The sequence below is a fragment of the Vicugna pacos genome, chromosome 29 (genome assembly GCF_048564905.1).
Source record: "Vicugna pacos chromosome 29, VicPac4, whole genome shotgun sequence".
Classification (NCBI taxonomy): Eukaryota; Metazoa; Chordata; class Mammalia; order Artiodactyla; family Camelidae; genus Vicugna; species Vicugna pacos.
In genome coordinates, this window is record NC_133015.1 from 1,634,948 (window position 1) to 1,660,126 (window position 25,179).

General features: G+C 39.7%; 1 long non-coding RNA gene across 1 annotated transcript in view; it reads left to right on the forward strand.

The window, feature by feature from the left end:
* LOC140690245 (uncharacterized) overlaps positions 1–24,773 on the forward strand; it is a 46,209-nt gene extending 21,436 nt beyond the window's left edge. The window contains exons 2-3 of the long non-coding RNA XR_012065446.1: positions 6,596–6,720; positions 24,723–24,773. This is a non-coding gene — a long non-coding RNA (uncharacterized lncRNA). The remainder of the gene's footprint in view (positions 1–6,595; positions 6,721–24,722) is intronic.
* Positions 24,774–25,179: the final 406 nt, after the last annotated feature.

A 25,179-nucleotide genomic window follows, 5' to 3' on the forward strand; every position in this document is an offset into this window, starting at 1 on the left:
AGAAGCAGACGGGGTTTGTGATGGGCTGTTTCTGTGAAGCCTTCCTAGTTTCATTTTTGGAGTGAAGACACCTCACCTGGTAGTTTTTCAGAAGTGTTTCCTTCCTGTCCCTTCATGCCTGACCAGGTGCAGCAGGAAGGATGGGACCATCCTTGGGGTTTAGATTAATCTTAAGGCACCTTTGGGCTGAGCTGCGCCTGGTGCCTTGGCCCCTGGGGGCCAAGCCCACTCCTCTTAGAAGTCAGGACGGGGTGACTGGTTATTTACCAACAGTGTCTTATATGCGGCTGTTCTGGATTTGTAAATTGCCTAGGCAAGTAACACTTGAGTAATTTAATGTCTTAAAGGAACCTTTATGCATCATCCATCTAGTAAAGATTTCAGAAATACTGTAAATAGGACAGAGAAGCACCTTCTGAGGACCCACTAAACCCAGTGTTGCGAGTCCCCCTTTGATCCATCAATCAGAGCGTCATCATCCGATGGATTCACATGTCTGTCCATAGAATTGTCTGCTCATAACTCCCAGAAGCTCTGGCTAATGCTAACACCATGGAATCCACAGAATCCATCAGTAGGACCTGGACCAACCTCCATCCTGAGGAAAAGTCAGTGCCCCATGGCAGGTTCTGTGGGAGCCTCTCCACACTCCATCACGGCCTTGCTCTGTGAGGTGGAGCATCCACAGGCTGCTCTCTTCAACCCTGACGTGTGCAGGGCACCTGGGTGGAGGTGGCGCTGGGCAAGGCAGAGCTACCCAGTCTTGTTTTGTGGCTCCAGGGGATAACCTGTACCTGGCCTTGCCCCAGGAGAACACTGGAGTGCAGCCTGGGGGAAGGGCGACAGTCACCATGCCTCAGGTCATCCTACAGTGTGTCTCATACTGTTAGGACAGATGCCACATAGGGAGGCAGGTGAGATCAGGGTCCGTGGTGCTGAAGTGCAGGAGTGTCCTCGGAGACCACTTGTATTGTGACTGGGCATGTACATGCCATTCTCAGGCACTGCCTCTGAGCCACTGTCCCTCCTTTACATTTTTCCTCTGTTCTAGGTTTAGGGTGTGCTTTGCAGAGTATTCAGTGTTTTCCCAGGAAGCCAGAATAGGCAAAACCTGGAGGTCAGTGTTTTATTTTCAGACTCGGTAGTGCATTTCCTTGACTCCTAGATCTCTTTGTCATGTTTATCCCACTTTTGGAAGCTCATCTTCTTTATCTTCCCAGCCTTCCCTATTTAACAGAGCCCTTGTCCATTTTACCTTGCTTGCTTTAGTTGTCTGTCCTTGAACCTTCTCCAGCCTTGCCTTTATGAAACATGTGACTAGAACTGCACGTGTTACCCTGGGGGTCAGGAAGCACCAGGATTTTTACAGATAGGATGATGCTTTCTGACTTATTCCAAATATCTCTTTTGATGAGGACTAGCATTTTGTTGATGTTTTGGAGGCTGTCATATTTCTTCAGTTAGCCTTAGAGAGAGGTGAGTTATTCACTTTTAATCATCTGACTTGCTGAGCTCCAGCAAATGGGTCATTACTGTTACCATGTTGGAGGTGTAGCAGAGATCGATGCTGGCAGTGGTTACAGGTCTCTGTACTGCCCAGTAAGTGGGTTTAGCTGAATCAGAGACCCTCCTGTCCCCAGTGTGACTTGTGAGTTGCCCTGTTGTGGTTTCTGTAGAACTAGACTTAGGTAGTACGATATACTTGGATTGAGAATCTGTCTTACAGGTTACCAGTTATAAACTAAAGACCAACAGTGATCAACTGGCTTTTATATGAAAGAAGACACATTTGATGGATTGATGTTCTAATGGCAGAAACAGAACTTTTGCCTGGGTCAGGCCAGATTTAGGCAAAGCTTAGCATTTCTGTTATTGGTGATACTGACCCTCCAACTGCTGCCTTGAGTCTGTCTTACTGTCTGTCAGATGTTTGTCATAATTAGAAGGCATCTCATAAACTTACCCTGTGTAGCATGTTTGCAGATACTCCGTTAAGATTTATTATTCTTTGGCATATTTGCATTTTAATGCTAGTCCAAGAAATAATCAAAGTGACAACTCCCTGGTGCTGGAATGATTTTGGAGAGTTGGATGGGAGAAGTAGGCACACACCCTTCTGCTTCCTCGTGAGGCTGGTTCTACTATGTGGACAGTCAGATTTGTTAAAGTAACAGATATTTTGAAGCTTTGCTGTCATAACCTCACACACTAATTTTTTTCTAGAGTTACTTTTTTACAATTGAAGTATAGTCAGTTAGTGTGTAAGTGTCTGGTGTATAGCATGTCTCAGTCATGCATATATATATACATACATTGATTTTCATATTGTTTTCCATTAAAGGTTACTACAAGGTATTGAATATAGACCCCATGCTATACGGAAAAATTTGTTTTTTTAATCTATTTTTAACATTTGCAAATCTCAAACTCCCAAATTTACTAAATTTGTCCAAATTAGCCACTGTAGCTCAACTCGCTTGTTGTGAGGATGAGTCCAGTGATCCACTGAGGTTTTCTCTGAAACTCAGCCTGGTCGAGTGGACAGTGCTCAGTGGGAAACATCTGGACTGTGCTAGTGCACCCAGCCCTCCGCTTGTGCACCCACTGTGGGCAGCCTGCCTTTTTATGTGATTTTAATTAGCATGGCATGTACAACTGAATTCAGTATACTGTTAACAAAGCATCCAGATTTTTTTTCTACATGATAGCTAGATGGCTTTAAGCAGTGAATTAAAAACAAAAACAAAAATAAAAACCTTCAAACTCCATAATCAGACAATATTGAAAATGTTTCATTCTGGCAGGCTGGAGTCAGGGAGAGGACTGGGAATCCCTGCCTGAGTGTGGCCTGGCAGGGGGTCCTGTCACATAGTCTACACAGCTAATGCTGGTCAGGGAGCAGTTATGGAGGTGGGAAATCCAAAAGCTTTAGATCTTTTGCTGAATTATTTTACTGTGTTTTTAAAGCAAGTAAAAACCATCCGTTAAAAGGTGAGAATAATACTGAATGGCCTCTACTATTATGCAGACCTTTGCTGTCTTTTCAAGGTCACTTGCAGCTCACTTAGGACTAATGCCTTTTTGGAGAAGAGATCTGAGACGAGTTTTGGATGCAATTTTGCAGTGCTGGCCACTTGCCAGTTGAAATATCTTTTTAAGGTCATCAGTTTAAGGCTTAAAGTCCTTTTTATGATTTAGGGGCATAGTTTACATTTAAAATGATACCCTATGATGTATTTTAAACTTTCATGGTGGGGTGTGTTTCCAGATCTTGACAAAGGTCTCAGAGAAGGAGCTTTTTCTAACGGATGAGTGACTTGGAGAGGGCAAAGCCAACACTTACCCCTGTTCTACTCCAGACCAGGATAGGCTTATGACAAAACATTGTCCTGCAGAAGCTGAAGCCCAGTGCCCCTTACACCATCACCCTGTCCACCCTGCATCCTGATGGGGAAGGAGGTCAGATGATGGGGAGAGGCAACACCAGTTTAAGTGAACCTGGACTCCTGTGGCTGTTTTAGTAATCATCATGGGGATGGAATCACATATTCTGCTGGAAACACTGGAGTGACAGTTTTACTAAACTTTTAAAATGCTTGTTAATAATGCTCTTCATTCTGTTTTATTTTAATTTTTTGTCTCTTTTGGAGGTGGGGAGCAATTAGGTTTTATTTATTTATTTTTTAATGGAGGTACTGGGGATTGAACCCAGGACCTTGTGCACACTAAGCATAGACTCTACCCCTGAGCTATACCCTCCCCACAAAGATCTTAATTGTTTAGTATCCTTCCTGGAGTTACCTGTCTCTGGTCTTGTGTTCTAGGATAACACCAAGAAACAAACTATGCTCTGGGGCCAAAATATTTTGTGGAGGGATGAGACATGACCCAGATGATCACAGATATTTTTTCCTTAATTTTTTTAATTTTAATTTTAATTTTTTTTTTTGAGTGGAGGTAGATTTATTCAGAGAGATACATCGAAAGAGAAGAGAAAGGCACAAGGTGTGGGGGCTGGGTGCTCAGATTAAAAGTAGGTACGCATTCCATAGACAGAGTGTGGGCCCTCTCTGAAGAGAGAGAGGGGGGCAGCTGAGAGGCGCTGTGTTGCTGGTTTTTATGGGCTTTGTGGCTTCACATGCTAATAAGTAGAAGGACCAGTCTAAGGGGATGGGGCTGGGATTCCCAGAAAGTTGGCCATTTCCCACCCTTTGACTTTTTGTGGCTAGCCTTGGGACTGCCATGGTGCCTGTGGGCGTGTTATTCACCATGTTAATATGTTACAGTGGGCAGTGGGCATATAGTGTAGCTCAAGATCTACCAAAAATTAAATCTCTTATCATCCTGAGCCTCAAGGCCTACTGGGGGTTGAATCTTCCACTATTTTGATGTTAATTGCTGTGGCATTCCTTGAATGGCTGTGCTCTGCCCCCTTCCTGTCCCATTCCCCCCGCAGAGATTTTGCTCCCATAATCTTATGGGGTTGCAGAGGGGTGAAGGTCCGGCTTCTGAAACTGATTCTAGGCTGAGTAGGGGTGTTGACCCTGCCTATCAGGGAGTAAAAGTCTCTGAATGCCTGATCTAGGGGCCCCAAGGGCAGGACAGCCTTTTGTTTTTGTGTCCAAGGGCTGAGGGTGTGGGCTGGAATCCTCACATAGCCATCATCTGACATTTTTTCCTTTATTCACTACTTCAACAGGTATTTGAATATTTCAGGTATTTCAACAGGTGGGATGCCTACTAAAGGGATCCTGTGTTCTAGGGTTCCTGGGACCCTCAGTAAACCTGGGCTTCATGTGTGCTGGGTTGTTAGCTTCACATGTGATGTGCTTTCTGTACATTTGAGAATCTTTGAATACCATGAGGAAACTCAGCGCATGACCCTTCCACTAGCACTTTGAACTCCTCAGTACAATCTGTTCTGTGCACCAACAGCGGGTGGTGCAGAGGAGCTGGTCATGATTTCCTGTAGGGAAAAGTGAATGTTAGTTTCAACTGTAGATTGCAAAGTGGAGATCAAGAGTTAACCAATTCACCACAGAGTTGAAGGAGTTCATGTTCCTTCAGGAGAACTTGACGGAGGATAGTCGGTTGGTGACTTTAAAGCCTGGGTGATGGGGGCTTCTGGGGGATTGGGACTGGGGGAATTGAATCATACCAGGGACTTTTCAAGAAGGAGCTAGGGCATGTGTGGAGAAGTCTTCATGAACTTTTACAATAGTTTGTATGGGGGCACATCCTTAAGTCCCAATATGATAGAACCTGCTTCTTGACTTGGTCTTGAGTTAATATTTTGAGTATTTTATTGTTCAAAGTGTTATTTTTTGTACAGGGTTTTCAAATCAAGTACTTTACATTTTATTAAATCTTTAGGTGCCAATCCCTGGGAATACCAATTATACCATTCTGAGGAATCTGTAGCCAGATACCCCATACACCATTACGGTGGTTCTCGTTTATCCTGAGGGTGATGGAGGGTGTACATCATACACTGGAAGGACATGGAAGTAAGAAGGCAGAAAAATTTTGATTTTCATGATGCATTTTGCTTTTTAGAATAGTGTAAAGTTTAAAATATAAAGAAAATTTGGGAAATTCATAATGATGGAATAAAAATGTAACAATTACACATAGTTTATCTCACAACCTCCAGCAATTGTTAATAAATAAAATCTGAAATAAAATGTATCATGATATTCTTCTGAAATGATAACTTCAGGATTTATAAGTGTGTGTACAGTTGTCAGTATTCTCTGTCACTGACAACAGTTCATGAGCTTTGCTTTCTGCTTGATAAATTTGTGTGAAGCAGTGTTTTGTCACTGGCTTTCAGTGTCAGTTGTTGTAATCTGTTGGTCATGTTACTTAATAGCACATTTCTCAAGGCTTTTGATGCATACCTCTAAATATTCTTTTGGCTTAAAAATATACATGCTGATGGCTAAAAGAAAGCAAGTATGGATGACTTTTTTTGGTGGAAGATTAGTGATCTAGAAAAATGATGTTATTGGCTAAACTGGAGTTTGGGGTTAATACATGGATTTAATTTGCATGTCTTTCTAAGTCCCTGTTGGGGCAGTTAATTGAGAACTGAGTGTATCTTTGATTTCTCCCTATGTTTGCCTTTTCTTTGAATCACAGAAGACATTCAGTGTCTATTGTTGAATGAGAAGAAATCAATGATTGAAACCAGCTAACCTAGCTGCCTGGATTAGATGGGCATCCTCAGTGTTGTCAGTTCTCATTTAGAGGCAGAGATGATAGAATCCTCTTGTCTGTCTCTCCTGACCTGTGCTGGAAAACTGAAGCTGCTTTTCCAGTTTCTTGCTCTTGCCCCTTGTCCTTTTGTGGCCAACCCAGTGCTACTGCTTTTACTCCCTTGTTTTTATTGGCACCAACTTAGCTTCCATAAAGACCAAGGCCCTAGTTGGCTAAGTTTGGCTAAGTGTGGATTTGGAGAGTTTTCACCTGCTTTTGTTTTCAAAGTTTAAGGAAGTCAGTATTTCTCCTACTACAGAGCAGAAGCTCGGGGGAAGTGATAGCTCAACATGTGTGAGTAGACATATGAAATATGTGTTGGCTTTTCTTTTCTCAGTGGTGAGAGGACTGGCCAGAAATGTCCAACTGTACAATCCGATGCCAAACAGCTGGGACGTTGGCTGGACCCCGCCCCTGGCCGGTGCAGCAGCTCCCCTGGCTGGCACGAGGCCCCTGGAACCTGTAAGTACTGTTGTCAGCTTAGAGCTGGCAGAAGAATTTTGTAGATTTTATGGCACCTTCTGCTGTAGTTGCTGGTGCAGGGCAGTAGATGAGTTGGTGTGGCCCTGGGTCACATGCACACTCATTTCCTGATGAATTTAGTCTCTTGTTTGTGTTGTGCTTGGCAGCCTGTGAGAATGCAGACCACAAACATGCCCATGTACAGTGCTTAAGTGATTGCTTTTGATGAATTAAATCATAAGGGTATCAGCTGTAGGGTTAGTAAACAAAAAATGCATTTGGGGAAAATGTAAATGCTGTATGAGTTATAGTCTTAGCTATGTGAGTTAAAAAGAACCCCAGTAGTAAATGCAAATCATTCATAGGACTTGTCAGTATGGGCTTTTATTATAACACACGCATCTTTGTTAGGAACCTACCTGAAAGTCTGCCTTCATTGGCTCTTAACAGATTGCCAATCTACCTTAGTACGATTCCATTTTCTAAGTAGATTAATAACACAGAGAGCAGAAATTACTAATTTGAGTAGGGAGAGTATCAGAACACCTGAGGGAAAGTAAATTTATGAGACTTTACAGAAAGAAGCAGGGACCATGAACAAAGATAAACACAAGTTGAGCCTGTCCGAACGTTGATTTGCATCCTGTGTGTGGTAGGACGTGTTCAGACAACATTGCCTTTATCCATCGCATGGAGCAGCTATTTTAATAGAAAAACGTCTCCCCAAGAAGTGTATCTTACGTGTACACCTCTAACATTCGGGATGCTTTGGGGTCACTGTCGTAAGCCATGGATGTTGTATTTGAGAACCTTCCCCAGGAGCCTAAATGGGAGGTTGTTGAAGTTGCTAAGGGTCAAGTGTGAGCTCACACTTAATGGAGAGGGAATTTATGAGGGTAAATTACATCTAACGCTGTGGCCTGGGCAGATCTCACGAGGTAGCATAGAGGTTGGCTTCTGCTGTGTGTAGACTCAGCCCTTTACTATAAATGTTACTATGCTGACAAATAAAAGACTCGGTAAGCATTTGGGTTGTCGAAAGGCAGAATTTGTCAGGTCCTCCCCTCCAGATTGTGGTGCCAGGAAACACCAACAAGGGGTACTTACAGACACACCCTATTCCGGGAACATCTTTGCCCTCCACTTGGATGGAGGGGGCATCCCAGCCCCACCCAGGGTACCAACACATGGGGCTGAAATCCTTTCCACTCAGTTCCCTTGTGATTCAGTGAGGAAGACTGGACAGGTGGGTGGTGAGGGAGGGGTGCTGAGAGCTGCCTCCACCTTGCGCAGGTGAAGGGAGGCTTGGTGCCTACTTCTGCCCAAGTTCCCCATGTTCTTATTCAGGCTGAAGGCCCTCTGGGCTGAGTGGGGGTCATTGGGCCGTTTTCTCATCTGGGACCTTTGTTAAGGAGGTTCCTTCCCTTCTGCCCTGCAGTGGATCTTCTCACCAACTGGGCACTTTTGAAATGTGAGGGCTTGGCCTCTCTGTTTCATTCAACAGGAAGTGGTCAGAGTACTTGAAATCCTTTTCTCTCCCAGTCTGTACATTTAGGTTCCAACCTGGACTCTGTCCCTGAAAGATCACGTAACCATAGCTCTGAATGGAGCACTTTATTTTTAAACATTTTTTATTCAGTTATAGTCAGTTTACAGTGTCAATTTCCAGTGAAGAGCGTGATTTTTCAGTTATACATGAACATACATATATTCATTGTCACATTCTTTTTCACTGTGAGCTACGGCAAGATCTTGTATATATTCCCCTGTGCTATACAGTATAATCTTGTTTATCTATTCTGCATATGCCTGACAGTATCTACAAATTTCAAACTCCCAGTCTGTCCCTTCCCACCCTCCTCCCCTTTGGCAACCACAAGTTTGTATTCTATGTCTATGAGTCTGTTTCTGTTTTGTATGTATGTTCTTTTTTTTTTTTTCCGGATTCCACATATGAGTGATCTCATATAGTATTTTTCTTTCTATTTCTGGCTCAGTTCATTTAGGATGACGTTCTCGAGGAGCATCCACATTGCTGCAAATGGTGTTATGTTGTCGTGTTTTATGGCTGAATGGTATTCCATTGTAGAAATACACCATATCCTCTTTATCCAATCATCTGTTGATGGACATTTAGGCTGTTTCCATGTCTTGTCTGTTGTAAATAGTGCTGCTATAAACACTGGGATGCAGGTGTCTTTTTGAAGTAGGGTTCCTTCTGGACATATGCCCAGGAGTGGGATTATTAGGTCATATGGTAAGTCTATTCCTAGTCTTTTGAGGAATCTCCAAACTGTTTTGCACAGTGGCTGCACCAAAGTGCATTCCCACCAGCAGTGTAGGGGGGTTCCCCTTTCTCCACAGCCTCTCCAGCATTTGTCATTTGTGGATTTTTGAATGATGGCCATACTGACTGGTGTGAAGTGATACCTCATTGTAGTTCTGATTTGCACTTCTCTGATGATTAGTGATATTGAGCATTTTTTCATACTTTCACCATATTCTGTTCATTAGGAGCAAGTCACTTAAGGTTGGCCCATATTCTACTTTTCTATGGAATTAGTTTTAACTTATGGATACATCAAAAAACCAGCATAATCTTACTAGCCACACTTTTTTATATTGCTTCCACATGAAAAATACACTTCTCCCTAGTCAATTCCTCCACAAGTCTCCATTGCTGTCATGTTAGGCTCAGGCTTGAGTCCAAGATCTTACCATCTTTATCAGATAAAGATGAGGATGAGGGTCCTGTGTGTGATTTCTAGAGTACAGCCCCTTGAGGACACTCTTCTCAGTACTGAGACTTGAGGACTAAGGAGACAGGTTATTTACCACCACACACCCAACATTCTGCTAAACTGCCAAAGACTCTCCCATTCACAGACGGAATATGGGAGGCACACTGACCCATAGCATTTCTGAAATACAGCCTGATGCTTGTTGCCAGCTGTTTGATTAAGACTTAGTCCTAACCATGGGTGGGAGTCTTTCGCTGTCCTCTCTGAGCTCTTTGTTCTGTCCTTTTCATAAGAAATTATACTGTATTTACAGCTGACTAAAATTTTTCTCAAGCCAGCTTCCTCCTTATATAACTTCTAAGAAAAACCCAAAGGCCCCTTCACATTTTGTACTGTCTTGGTCTCTTTCAGTCCAAGCTAGCAAGAAGTGTTTCTGCTACTACAGCTCTCTTTAAAACTTTGAGTTTCCTGTGAATTTTATTGGAGTTTTTGCTATTGGAAAAGCCATGCTCACCAGCCTTTTTGAGATAAGCTCTTCACCTTGGGCTTGCTGTGAAGCTGTGGTGGGATGATGTCTTTAAAATTCTTATGCTTTTAAGATCCTTAAAGGAATTTGAGGCAGCACCTTAAATCTTTCCAAGGTCTTAACAAAGCCTTGGCTTCATCTTTAGACCATGTTTTCCTGGCAGTGCCCTAAGTTTGGTCTTAGCCCAGAAGCCATTTCTCTATTTTACCATTATTTGACAGTTGGACATGTGGAGATGCTGTACATGTAATACAGATGTTTGAACCCAGTGAGTCCTGGTTCCTTTATATTTAATAATCTTTCTATTTTTTTGCTTATCTCATCAATTTTATTTTCAACTGTTTGGTAGAAAGAGTCCCATTTCCTCTGCTTTCAGTGTCATTTTCTTCCCTGGCCTAGAGGCCTTCATTCTCAGCCCCTTCAAGGACTCTCAGGCTTCCACTAACAGTCTCATAGAGCCCTTTGAGTTTTCATTCTTACTCTTCTCTATATCTGTTCAGGTTCCACATTCCTCTGAGTTCAAAGGCATCCCCACATGTTTGAGTTCTTTTTTAATGGCTGCACCACATTTTTAATATCAATATCTGTGCCAGTTATTTATTGCTAATAAATTATATAATAAACCTCCTCAAAATCTGGTGGCTCAAAACAGCATTTGCTTGGTTCACAAATCTGCATTTAATAAGCAAGGCTCAGTGGAGCCAGCTCATTTCTTCTCCATTTGGCATCAGCCAGGATGACTTGAAGGTGGACACTAAAATCTTCTAAAGGCTAGTTTGTGCACATGTCTGACAGTTGGAGCTGGCTTTGGTTGGGATGCTAGCTGGAGCAGTCACCTGGGACACCTCCATGCACGAAGACTCACTATGTGGCCTGGACTTCTTCACAACATGGCAGCCAGGTTCTAAGGGTGAGTGTCCCTACAGAGTGAAAGTCAGAAGCTATTTAGAAACCACACAACAGTTTCCCTATATTCTGTCCCCAAAGAACCAGTTACTGAGGTCAGCATATATTTAAGGGGAGGAAATTTCATGGGAGAAATGTCAAAGACTCTGTAGACATGTTTTAAAACCATCACATCCGCTAACGTTGTCTTACCAAATAATCCTTGTATCTGAAGAAGAGTAGTTCTTCCCAAGCCACCGTCACTGAAATTGGTTTGTTTTTGTTGAGTATATATTCTCTTATTTTGTCGAGAGTCATAATACCTCCTTGGTCAGGTTTATTGCTAAATATTTTATTTTTTGGATGAAATTTTTAAAATGATTGTTTTTTAACTTTCTTTTTCTGATATTTTAGTATTAGTGTAAAGAAGTGTAACTGATTTCTTTATGTTAATCTTGTATCCTGCTACATTGTTGAATTCTTTTATCAGTTCTAGTAGTTTTTGCATGAAGCCTTTAGGGTTTTCTGTACATGGTATCGTGTCATTCACATATAGTGACAATTTTATCTTTTCACTTCCAATTTGGAAACTTTTTATTCATTTTTCTTCTCTGATTGCTATGGCTAGGGCTGACAATACTATGTTGAATAGAAGTGGTGAGAGTGGGAGTCCTTTTTCCAGATTCTAGCAGGAAGGCTTTCAACTCATCATCATTGGGTATTATTTTGGCTGTGGGTTTGTCATAAATTAGTGTTCTTCTGTATCACTTTGTTGTTCATTCCTTCTAGTGTTTTTTTTAAAATTTCATTTATTGAATTCTTCATTTCTGATTGGGTATTTTTTATATTTTCTTGTTAAAATTTTACTGTATTCATTTATTCTTTCACTTAATTCAGTTAACTTTCCTATTACCAATGCTTTGAATTCTTTATCTGGTAAATTGTTTATTTCTGTTTTATTATTTACTTTTTAAAGAATTTTCTTTTGCTTTTTCAATTCAGAACAGTTTTCCTGCTTTTTCAGTTGGCTTAATTTTCTCTGTGTCTATGAATTTAGGTGAAACAGTTGCTTGTTTTAGTCTCGAAGTCATGCTGTTATGTAGGGGCATTCCTATACAGACTGAATGTACCAAATGACTTCGGTGAAGAGCTTGTTTGACATGAACGTAAGTGACATCTTTCCTCAGAATGTACTGTCAGTTTTCACCCTGGCTGGTGGAGTGGGGCTTGAGATGGGGTAGCTTGAACTGGAGCTGAGTGTGAGGTGGGACTTCTCTGCTAAGGGGCTGTCACCACCCTATTTGGGTGAGCTCTGATCCCAAGTTGTTGGAGCACAAGCCCTGAAGTTTGGGCTCAGGATGGTTCTGTTTCCTTTAACTGTGCACTTTCCCTACTCCCAGCACCTGAACCCTTGCCCCATAGCAGGGTAGTGTTTAAGCAAGGGTGGCCCATGCAGGCTCTTGGCTCATGTTGGCTACAGATAGAGGTCCCAGCTGTCTCCATTGCATTCCCTGTGCAGTCACCCACAGTGGTTTCCCCTGCTCTGCTCAGATGCAGCTTCAGCTGAAGGTTTCCTTTGTCTCTCACAGCTGACCAGTGTCCGTAGCTTCCACCACCCCAACTGTTATGGAGCCACATTGCAGAGCAGATGGATCCTGCATAGATTCCTGGCATATATCAGTGCATGAGCTGTGATGGAGCAGCTGCTGGCAGAGTTCTGTGCTGCTTCTGAGGTGCTGACTGATTGAGTGCCAACAACGGTCACCATTGCTTTATCTAGGCTCTTTTCTGGGACCACGTCACCTCTGCATTGCATAGCCAACTTTTCTGCTCAGTTTTAGTAGCCCTAGATCCCATACTGTGAAGTGGAGTGGGCAGGTCTGGAGCAATTGCTTGGGTCAGGCTGGGGTTCATGCTGAGGGAGCCCTGGGAAACTAGAACAGTCCTCTAACTGCCCTTTCTGCCCTGCATGGGGGGCAAGTCTGCACATACCCACTTCTCATGAGTAGAATCCAGGCTTTACTCAGTCATTTGGTTAGCCCCAGTGGTCCTCTAACCAGGCAAAAGTGCTCATCTCCACTGTGTAGGACACCAGGATTAGGGTGCCCAACCTGTGGTCTGACCACCCACTCCCCAGGGCAGGTCTCTGCCTGTGTAATCTTTCTTTTCCTCCAAGTCTTCTTTCAGGGGCATGGGATTGACTGGATCACTTGTATTCCCTTCCTATCCTTCCTATTAATTATATATGGATCTTTCTTCAGCCTTTGTTGTATGGGAATATTTCTGCCAGTTTCCAGTTACTTTTCAGTGAGGCTTGTTCCACATGTAGATGTGGTTTTTATGTGTTCATGAGAAGGGAGGGGATTTCCACATCCTCCTGCTCTGCCATCATTATTTATTCTTGTTCCTAAGTGCATGTACTTTGGGATACTTGTAAAAAATTCCAAAGATGATACAGCTGTAGTACTGTAAATAACCTCAGGATGGCAGAATGTTCACACTTTTGAGTTAGAGTTACAATAACCTTGCTTTATCTTCTTTGGAAGATATATTTACAGTGTTTATTGAATGGGGTAGAAGATTGTTAAAAGACTACTTTTTCTCTCTATATATATATGATGTATATGTATGCATATATAATTTATAATATATGATTATATAATTACATAATTATATGTATATAAATTATATAATTTATAATTTTATAATATATTGTTACATACAATTTTCCTCCAAATATGTATGATTAGTGGATAAGAATAATATCAACCAAGTATTTAATTTGCAGGAACACATTCTATAAGTTAACACAAATAATAATTTTATTTACCATTATTATTTTATACTACTACTAATAATCATGCATTTCTGGACTAAGGAAACTCAGAAACTCACATCCTAAAACCCCAGAGACTGGCTTATTGAAACATTTTTGTCAATTGATTACTGAAGAATATAGCTCCATTTCTCAGATAAATTAGAAGAAACAACTAACTATATTGAATCTAAATTTTCATGCTTTGTAGACAGTGAGAAGTTGTACTATTTTCATTTCCAAAAGCCTTTTACTTGGAAAGAGGGGAGAAAGAATGCTGATGCATTTGCCAATCTTGGCTAGAAGAAACTCAGGTGAAATCTTCTGTTGCAAATGTATTTAAAGCCCAATTTGCAGTTTTTTTAAAGAAATGTTTTGTATGGACATTTTATTTTTTCTTCAAAGATCTTGCTGTTCATTGTATATTACATCTTAAGTCTCAGCAAAGTCAATACGATGTGCTTAATTTTCCCCTCTGAGTTGGCACACTCAGAAGATGTTGAAATTCCTCATGGGTACTAAGATAGGGCTTTGTGTATAGAATTAAGATAATGAATGCATTTTTCTTTCAACATATAAAGGAAATTCCACTACTTGGTGGTCATTGCCATGAATATATCTTCCAGACGCTGTGATGCACCAATGGAGCAGTGTAGGTCAGAACCTTCAGCACCAGCAGCTCATGTGCAGATCTTTATTGTTCCACCAAATCTCAGCTCTGAAGATTCCCACATTGATCTTTTTGGAAGTTTTTATTCAATGCACCACTCTCCCTTCAGTTTTTTTCCTTTTCATTTCTTCCACACTCCCGACTTCAAAAGCCAGGGTCTTCATGGGTCCTGCAAGTTACCTAAATATACAGCTTTTCCTTGCATCCATCACCACACTCTACTGTCTCAACCTGCCTTGTCTGATCTCCTCCCATTCTTGTCAGTGCCCTCTCTTAACTATCCCCCCAATAGTGTATAAACATATGACTCCAAGACATTAGTAAGTGAAAACAACTAAAACTGATACTCTTCCATTCTAAAAGGTAAACCAATAATTAGTGCCCTACCCATATGTCAGGTAATGGAGTGAGGGCTACTTGACTGAGGGCATGCTGGCATGGGCTCTGTTAGAGCAGAAGCCCAGCCCTGTCAGCAGTACATGGACTGAGAGTTAAGAGTCAGAAGTTCTTACAGCATAACACTGATGAGCAAAAAGATTTTTTTTTCTTTAAACTATGTGTCAACATTAGCTGGAAACAGAAACAAAATCTCTTTAATGTTTTCTATTTTCCTTTTGTTTCTTTCCATTTCAGTACAGTAAGATGTTTCTGTGAACTATTGTCATACAAGTTTTGAAAGTTTGTCTCATGTCTTGGTTCTCTCATAACAGAAAAATGTTCAAAACTTTATTTATGGTAAGTGTCTGTGAAGAAAGAAGTTTTAAAACTAAGTAACAATAAAGAAGAAACCATGTTTGAAAAATGAGAAGACTATCAGTGAAAAATTGTGAAGACTCTGATAACCCTGTGGCCTTTGGCCAGGTTTCTTAATCTCACCTGTCTGATTTAATTCCAAACACTAGATTTAACTTGAAAGGCAAAAGTCAATGTAAACAACTAGAAAAATGAACAAAAAGAAGTTCAACTTTTTAGAGCTGAAATAAAGTGCAAATTTTGATATTTTAAAAAGAAGTGAATGGAAAAAAATTTTAAAAAGTCTCTGGGGTAGCAGATTTCAAATAATATTCAGTGATAAATATTCCAAATTCTAAGTTTATCTGAAATTTTTTTTAATGTATAATATCATGCTTAAAATTTAACTGGACTTATTTTATTGCATCATTTAAAATTCCTTTTGAGAACTTGAACCAGTACCTGAATAAAAACTCTATGACAAGAAAGCAGCCCTAGGAGAAGAGATGACTAGAAATTAGAGGCAGTAAAAAAGGAGAAAAAAATCACAATGTCACAATTACAAAGATTCATTTGCAACATTTGGGCAGAAACACCAGGTAGTGTCTAAGATTTTTGTAGTTAGATCTAGGTTTAATTTGACTCCAGAGTTTGATAACACTGTGGTCTTTGGCCAATTTTCTTAATCTCACCTGTCTGATTTAATTCCAAACACTAGAACAATGATTAGAACAGTGCCTGGTATACAGAAGAATGCAGTTAGTATTTTTTGAATGAATGAATGACTAATGCCATGAATCATAACTTTTATCTGTTGTGATAATAATCAAATTAGACAATGTATGGTAACTTACCACCATTAGACTATATCCTGAATTGAAAGTGGACTTTATTCTGGGTAAGGTGCAATTACAACGGTAAGGGCCAGCATTTCACAAACTTTTGACTCATAATCTAAGAACCAAGGTTGTAAGGTTGTACTTAGGCATAGGTGGCCCCAGAGCTTTTGCTATGTCATCACCTCATGGATGGGTCATCTACAACCCACAACCTCTAACATCATTGTTCTATATGTTATTATAATACCTCACCCCATAGCACAGTGTGTAGGCCAATAATACATAGTTTCATACTCTGTGCACATATTAGATGCTTAGTAAATGATTAATAAATGAGTAAATGGGAAGATGCTAGTAGAGAGGATGAGAGAGTTGTCAGGTGCCATGGCCAAGAACCCTCTTGCAACTCATACTTCTCTCACTGCTGTATCATTCTCTTGGTAGACCAGGACAGTGGAGGTGTCTCAGGTTGCCAGTCACTGTATTCCTAAGTATGTCCCCACATACACACACACTTAGATGATACTTCAGTCAACATACAGAACCCCAATCCCTTTGTATTCAGTTACTATCTCTTGAGGTAAAACCAAAGATTGGAAGAATATGAAGTATGGATAAGTAAAAACATATGAATTCAAGGAAGTTTGTGATTAAAGAAATAGAAACTAATACAGTACAAGAGAATTCAGAAAAGAGATAAACTCTTTATAGTTGGGATGTGCATGGAATTAGCACTGCAACTACACATCCTTTCAAGTGTTAAGACTTTACTTGATAAATATGGGACAGCATGGTGAACTGAGCAGTTGTGGATATCACCACCCCACTACTCTGCCTTTCTCAGCTTTATACTTAAAGTGATACTGGATAAAATATGTATAAAAAGGTATCTTAGATAAGTTAAAAAGAAAGAACAGGAACTAATTAGGAATCTGATACAAAGAAAAAACTTATAAACATTAAGATGAATAGACAGCTGAAGTTATGTGGTCTTCATTGCTGCATTCATTGCTTCATTGCTGTTCTCCCAACACCCACAAGGTGGTAGGAAATTGGAACTCAACTCCCTGAATGGTGGCACCAGAAGGAATTGCTCCAGTCCATGAATTATGAATAGATTAACTCTGTTCATCAGCAGCAATACTTGGGCATAGATGGATGCAAGGTCACGGCACTGAGCTAAAATAAACATCCAGAAGGACTGTGAACACCAAGTCTATCGGTGGGATGTGAAAACACACTGCCTTCACATGGTAGAAACATGGATAAGAAACTAATGTTGAAACCCACGTGCTACCAAGAGGGGCTTCAAGATGGCAGAAGAGAAAGATATGGTGCTCACCTCCTCCCATAAATACAATGAAAATACACCTATATATGGAATTATTTTTGGAAAATACCTACTGACCTCTGGCAGAAGATCTTATACTAGCAAGGCTACAAGAGGAATCTCCACATAAAGAATCAGAATGAGAGACATGTACCCCAGGGAAGGAGCAGAAAAAGAGAAAATGCTCCCGTAACCTAGGAAGCCCTTTCACCAACAGGGAGACCAGACAAGACAGAAAGTGAGCCACAGAGGTTCAGAGGAGAACACAGTAGCTGTTCTGAGAAAGAACAGGGAGAAACCAGTGCAGAGGATCTGGGGCACCTGGCTGTGCTCCCCAGCCTGAGATATGAGCCTGCTGATGTGTGGAGGCTGGATGCTGAGGCTTGGACTTCAGAGGACAGACCCAGGGAGAAGACTGGGGTTGGTGGAGTGGAGACTGCCTGGAGTGGGTTATGGTCTGGGGCTGGGAATGTGTGAAGGAGGCCCAGGTCTGCATAGAGGCCGCTATCATTGATGAGTGTGAGGGGAGGGGTGGGACTGCACCATAACAGCCTCCTTCTCAGCTTGTGCACAGGGTGGTCATACCATAAAAGCCTCATTGTTAACCCATGCTTGCCAGGGGAGGGGTGAGACTCTGTCAAACCAAACTTGTCTTGACTTACTCTTGTTCCAGGGCATCTCTGCCTCTGGGAACTCTGGGAGGGCATAGTTGTTGGCAGGTTGCCCCCAGGTTGAGGTGAGGCTGAGGTCTGAGCCATGTCCTGGGTAGCTTGGGCAGATTTGCACCCCCAGTGTTTTGTGGGCTTGGTACCAGTGGGAAGTCAGTGCAGAGAGTTGCTGAATGGCTGGGGCAGGCCCAGCATTAATAGTAGGTGCACACACTTGGAGATGTGGCTGGGGTCTTGGCTGGCCCTGTAGCACACAGTAGATCCAAGTGCACAACTATGAAGACCTTGATCCCTGACTAACGGATCTGCCCTGGTGACTTTGTGAGCACAGTGTCCAAGGAGCACCAGGGCAAACTTCCCATATTCCTACATCCAAGGGCAGTGCCAACTTTGTTAAGTTTGCACATGTGACAGGTGACTTCACACCACAGAGGGCACTTCACAATGGACATCTGTGGAGGAATACTCAGTGGGCCCCTTTCAGTGGAAGTGCACTAGTTCCTCCTACCTCACCCAGCAGCTCAGAAATGGATCTGTAGGCTTCTACCCCAACAACTGTGGAGCAGACCTGGACTCTGTAAGGACTATCAAAAGCATGCAATAGAGACATGAAACCAAAAAGAAAAGAACTCAAGCATAATACAAAAGAAAATCATTAAAATACAAATGGAATAACCAAAAGAAAAAGGAACAGAAAAGAAATACAAAATCAACTGGAAAACAAAGGTTATGATGGTAATAAACATACATCTATCAATTCCCATAAATGTCAAACTAAATGCTCCAATCAAAAGAGATAGACTGACAGATTGAATAATAAAACAAGAGCCTACAATATGCTGCCTACAAGAGACCAACTTTAGGGTGAAGGGCACATGTAGATTGAAAATGAGAGAATGGAAAAGATATTTCATGCAAATGGAAATGACAAGAAAGTGGGGGGAGCAATATATCAGTCAAAATGGATTTTACAACAAAGGCCATAAAGAAAGATAAATGACACTATATAATAATGAAGGATCAATACAAGAAGAGGATATTACACTCGTTAACATATATGCACCCAATATAGGAGCACCTAAATTCATAAAGTATATGCTAGCAGCCATAAAGGAAGAAATTGATATGAATACAATAATAGTAGGAAATTTTAACAGCCCAATAACATTGGACAGATCTTCCAGACAGAAAATCAATAAAACAACAGAGGTCCTAAGTGACACAACAGAATAGTTAGTTTCAATTGATATTTTCAGTGTATTACATTCCAAAAATCAAAATATGCACTCTTTTCAACTGTACATGGTACATTCTCTCAGACAGATGACATACTCAGACACAAAAGAAGCCTCAACAAATTTAAGAGAGTAGAAATGATTTCAGGCGTCTTTCTTGACCACGGTGACATGAAACTAGAAATCAACTGTAGAAAGAAAAATAAGAAAGAAAAAAAAAAAGACATGGAGACTAAATGACATGCTACTAAAAAACCATTAGGTCAACAATAAAATAAAAGGAAATTGAAAAATACCTTGAGACAAATTACAAGGAAAACACAACCACACAAAATCTATAGGATACATTAAAAGCAGTCCTAAGAGGAAGTTCGTAACAATACAGGCCTCCCTCAAAAAACAAGAACAATGTCAGATAAACAACCTAACCTACCACCTAAAAAAATTAGGAAAAAGAAGAAGAACCAATAAAACCTGAAGTCAGCAGAGGGAAGGAATAATAAAGATCAGGGAGGAAATAAACAAAATAGAGATTTTAAAAAATAGAAGATATGTATCAAACCAAAAGCTGACTTTTTGAAAGAGTTTTAAAAAAAAAGGACATACCTCTGGCCAGGCACACCAAGAAGCGAAAGGACACATATAAACAAAATAAAAAAAAATCAGAGAGGAAAAATTACAACCAACACCATAGAAATACTGAAGAAAAAAAAAAAAGTAAGAGAATATTGTGAATAATTATATGGGAACAAACTGGAAAATCTAGAAGAAATGGACATGTTTGTAGAAATAAATTCACTCTACAAAAACTGAATCAAGAAGAAACACAATTTGAAAAGACTGATCACTAGGGGTGAAACAGAATCAGGAATAAAACAACAAAATCCTCCTTACAAACAAAAGTCCAGGACCAGATGGTTTTCCTGGGGAATTCTACCAAACATACAAAGAAAAACTTTTACCAATCCTTTTCAAACTCTTCCAAAAGAATGAAATAAAGGGAACACTCCTAAACTCACTCAATGAAGCCACCATTATCCTGATATCAAAACCAGATAAAGACACTAATTAAAAAGAAAATTACAGGCCAATATTGCTAATAGATGCAAAAACTCAACAAAATATTAGCAGACAGAATCCAACAACACAAAGAAGATCATACACTATGATTGAGTTGGATTCATCTCCTGGATACAAGGGTAGTTCAACATATACAAGTCAATCAATGTGATGCACCACATTAACAAAAGAAAGGACAGAAATCACATGATTATCTCAACAGATACAGAAGAAGCATTTGATAAAATTCAACATTGATTTGTGATAAAAGCACTCTTAACAAAGTTGTTATAGAGGGGACATATCTCAACATAATAAAGGCTATTTATGACAAACCCACAGCCAACATAATACTCAGTGGTTAAGAGTTGAAAGTCTTTCCACTAAAATCAGGAAAAAGAAAAGTATGCTCACTCACACCATTTCCATTCAACATAGTATTGAAAGTCCTAATAATAGCAATCAGACCTAAAAAACCAAAAACCAAAAAAACCCAAAATGAATAAAAGTGTTCCAAAGTAGAAGCAAAAAGGTAAAATTGTATATGTGTGGATGACATGATTCTATACATAAAAAACCCTGAAGGCTTCATACAAAAACTATTAGAGCTGATAAAAGAATTCAACAATGTAGCAGGACACAAAATTAACATAAAGAAGTTATTGCATTTCTTTATACTAATGATGAAACATTAAAAAAGGAAAGTAAAAAAATCCATTTAAAAATGGCATCCAAAAGGATAAAATACTTAGGAATACACCTCATCTCACCAAGGAGGTGAAAGACATACATGAAGAACTATAAAACACTGATTAAAGATATGAAAGATGATTTAAAGAAATGGATATTCCATGTTCTTGGGTTGAAAGAATTGATATTGTCAAAGTGTTCATACTGCCCAAAGCAATCTATAGATTTAATGTGATCTCTATCAAATTACTCAGCACGGTTTTTACAGAACAATAACAAAGAATCCTAAAATTTATGTAGAATCACAAAAAGTCCAGAATTGCCAAAGCAATACTGAAGAAAAAGAACAAAGTTGGAGGTATAACCCTCCTGGATTTCAGAAAATAGTACAAAGCTACAGTAATAAAAAATAGCATGGTCCTGGTACAAAAACAGATATATGGATCAATGGAACAGAATAGAGAGTCCAGAAATAAACCCACATAATAACCAAAAACTTCCCCAATTTGGAAAAGGAAACAGACACAAGTCCAGAAAGTGCCGAGAGTTCCACACAGGATCAACCCAAAGAGGAACACGCCAAGGCACATAGTAATCAAATTGACAAATAATGGAGAAAATATTAAAATTAGCAAGAGAAAAGCAACAAATGACATACAAGGGAACTCCCATAAGGTTATCAGCTGATTTTTCAGCAGAAACTACAAGCCAGAAGGGAGTGGCACAATATATTTAATATGATCAAACAGAAAACTTAGAACCAAGAATACTCTATGCAACAAGGCTCTCATTCTGATTTGATGGAGAAATCAAGAGCTTCACAATAAACAAAAGCTTAAAGAATTCACCACCACCAAATCAGCTTTACAACAAATGTTAAAGGACCTTCTTTAGTCATCAAACTACGAATAAAGAACAAAAAAAAGAAAGAAAAAAAAAGACCTACAAAAGATTACTTTGGCAGTTCGGGGTCATTTATGGTCCCATATAAATTTTGGAATTGTTTGTTCTGGCTCTGTGAAAAATGTCATGAGTATTTTGACAGGAGTTACATTGGATCTGTAGATTGCTTTGGGTAGTATGGCCATTTTGATAATGTTGATTTTTCCAATCCAAGAGCACAAGATACCTTTCCATTTTTTGGTAACATCTTCAATTTTTCCCCATCAGTGTTGTACATTTTTCAGAGTATAGATAACCAGCCTCCTTGGATAGTTTATTTGTAGGTACTTTGTTGGTTTTGATGCAATGGAAATGTTTATGCCAATTAAAAAATTCTGGTTTTTGAAGTGAAGAGAAAAGAAGTAAATGAGGGGCTGCAAATGGCAAAATATCCTTCTTTCTTATGTGTGAGTTGTATTCCATTACATATACATGCTGCATCTTCTTTATCCATTCATCAGTTTATGTGCAATTAGGATGCTTCCATATCTAGGCAATTATAAAGAATGTTGCTGTTAATAGGATATATGTATCTTTTTGAATTGTTACTTTGTGGTTGGCTTTATCCCTTTCATAACTGTGTAAGTTTAAAAAGCTAAAGCTCTAAATGTTTTTTAGAAACAATGAATAGTATATATATATATATATATATATATATATATATATATATATAAATTTTAAAAATGTGTAATACATTATGTATATTTATTTACATGCAATATATTGTATATGTACTGTCAAATTGTAACAGTTCTACCTAGTAAAACTGAAAAATTTAAAAAATTAGATAAAATTTATAAAAAATTGTTATATGTAAATAGGCTTCATATAAACCTCTTTTGCTTAATTATATTGTGGGATAGATATTGTCAATTGAAATAAATGCACTACCTAAAAGTTGAGAGTTATGTTTTATTCAGTAGACATTTCCGAGGACTCAAACTCCCTCAAGGCTGGCATGACAGCCTCTCAGATCACTCTGAAGGACTGCTCTGGAGAGGTAGGGGAGGAGCTAGTATATATAGGAGTTTTACAACAAAGGCCAGGTAGTTAGAACATTAAAAGATTACTATTAGCTAAAGAAAACCAGACGTCTCAAGTTAAAGAATTTAGTGCTTTTCTATGTATGGGACGAAGCAAGTGTCTGGGCACATTGAAATAATTGAAATCATTTCTTTGACAAACACCTAGCCACCTAGGGCCAGTAACCTGTCCTTTTCCATTCTGAGTCCCCTCAGTCTGCAGAGGCTGGGTTGCCTGCTTGTCTGCATCCTGAGTTGGCTGATGACTTGATGGTCACAGCATTCTTTGTTTATTAATATGGCTTGCAGTAGGTTTTGTTCACAATGTGTTTCAATGGGGAATGCTTCCTCTGCTTGATATAATAAGACTGGACACATAAATCTGCCCCTCAGGAAATAGTGATTAAACATACTAAGTGACACCAATAGGGTTACATCAGCCACACAATATAAAGTAAAACTAAAAACTAATATTCATGGGCTAATAAAAATAATAATAGAGATTTGCTCTGAGTTTAGTTTGTAAACACAAGAAAGATGGCTTTTTATTAAATGTCTTATGCAAGCCTTTGAAGACATAATAAATTAAACCCTAAAGTTTTAAAACAAATTCTTTATTTAGAAATCTCACTGATATAAAAAATCAAATCAAAAAAGATGAAGTTGGACCTAGGTGACAGACCAATTCTTTGGGAAGCTAAAAGCAACTGTCTTTGCCAGTTTAACCCTACTCAAATGAGGTTATTCATGAGAAAAAAAAAATATATATATATAGAAATCAAGCAAGATTCCAAAAGCTGCCAAGTTTATGCTGCTGAAATCATGCTATAATCCCTCACAGTATCTCTATTTTATGTATTTCATAAATGTTATGTAGTGTTGAATCCACATTTTTAGCCTGGGATTCAAGGCTGACTCTGACCTTGTTCCTGCCTATTCATTTAGCTTCGTTCTCAACAATTCTCCCTTCTCTCTCCCCCTGTACTTACAGACTAGCCATATGCACACATAGAACTTGTAGTTTCTTTAAAGTATCATGTACTTTCTGATTGGGATGCCTTTGTATTTGTCCTTCTGCCAGAAATAATATTTTTTTCTTTTTCTATAACCTCAGTAAGTCTGATGCATCTTACAATTTCATCTCAAGTGTAATCTCTGGGTGGGCTTTACTCACTTCTTTCTGTCAACTAAAAATTGGCACTTGCCATCTTCCTCTACAAGGATTGGATCACATTGGCACTTGCCATCTAGCTCTGCTTGGATAAAATCATGAGCTACTGCAGCCACTGACCTCCAACACTCCCTGAAAGGAGTTCAGGGTGGAGGCCAGGAGTAGAATGCTCTTTGCTCTGGGAAAACTGGTGGAATAGGCCTTTAGATAGTTAGATATCTTCAGAAGATGTTACGAGCCCAAATTCTTGCTTCTCGTATCTAGAAGAGTATTAATATCATTCGTGGTGACGTCTGCTCCTTATCACTAGGGGCAAGCTTCTGCCTGAACACGTGCTTGACTGCATGCACCCTCTTCACTAAAGTAACGTACAAGACTGAGACCCTCCCGCTTCTGAGCAGCTCCGCAGAGCTCTCTGAGATGCTGTCTCCCGGGCTGTAGTCCTCATTTTGCCCCAAATAAAATTTAACCCACAACTTTAACATTGAGTAATTTTATTTCAGTCAACATTTTTTTTTCCTGTCAAGGTTATCTGTGATTCTGAACATCTGTGGCAGATGTCCATATGCATTCGCAACTTATCATAATAGTGCCCATCAGACCAACTTAGAAACACCAGGATCTATCCCCCTTTGCCAGAAGTCTCTCTAACAGGTTCCCTCTCTGCTTATTCATAGAGCAGGTGGACAATCCTGGGAAATTAATGGCCTGGCCCTATTCCTTTGAGGTGAGTGTTCCACATTGCTTCCTTGATTTCCCCAGCAGGTGTTAACCCAGTGGCTCACAGTGATAACTTGCTTTTTATTATATCCTTTATGTCAGCTGACTTCCCTTGCTTGTTCATTTCTCCACTTCCCTTCCAGTTTCTTCAAGCTTCCTTTACCTGCCAAAGAAGTTATTTTCACCAAATTCTTGTGTTAGGTCTGTTTCTTGGGGAAACAAAACCAGGACAGCATCTCATAGCAACCATCACAGTGTATTATAATTATTTGTTGGGTTTTGACTTTGTTAGAATGCCCCAAGAGCTGGAATTGAAATCTGTATCTGTATTCTCCACTGTTAGCAGAAAGTGTGCATCTGGTAAGCGTGCAGTAAAAATTCAATAAATTAGTAAACAATGCTGAATAGATACCT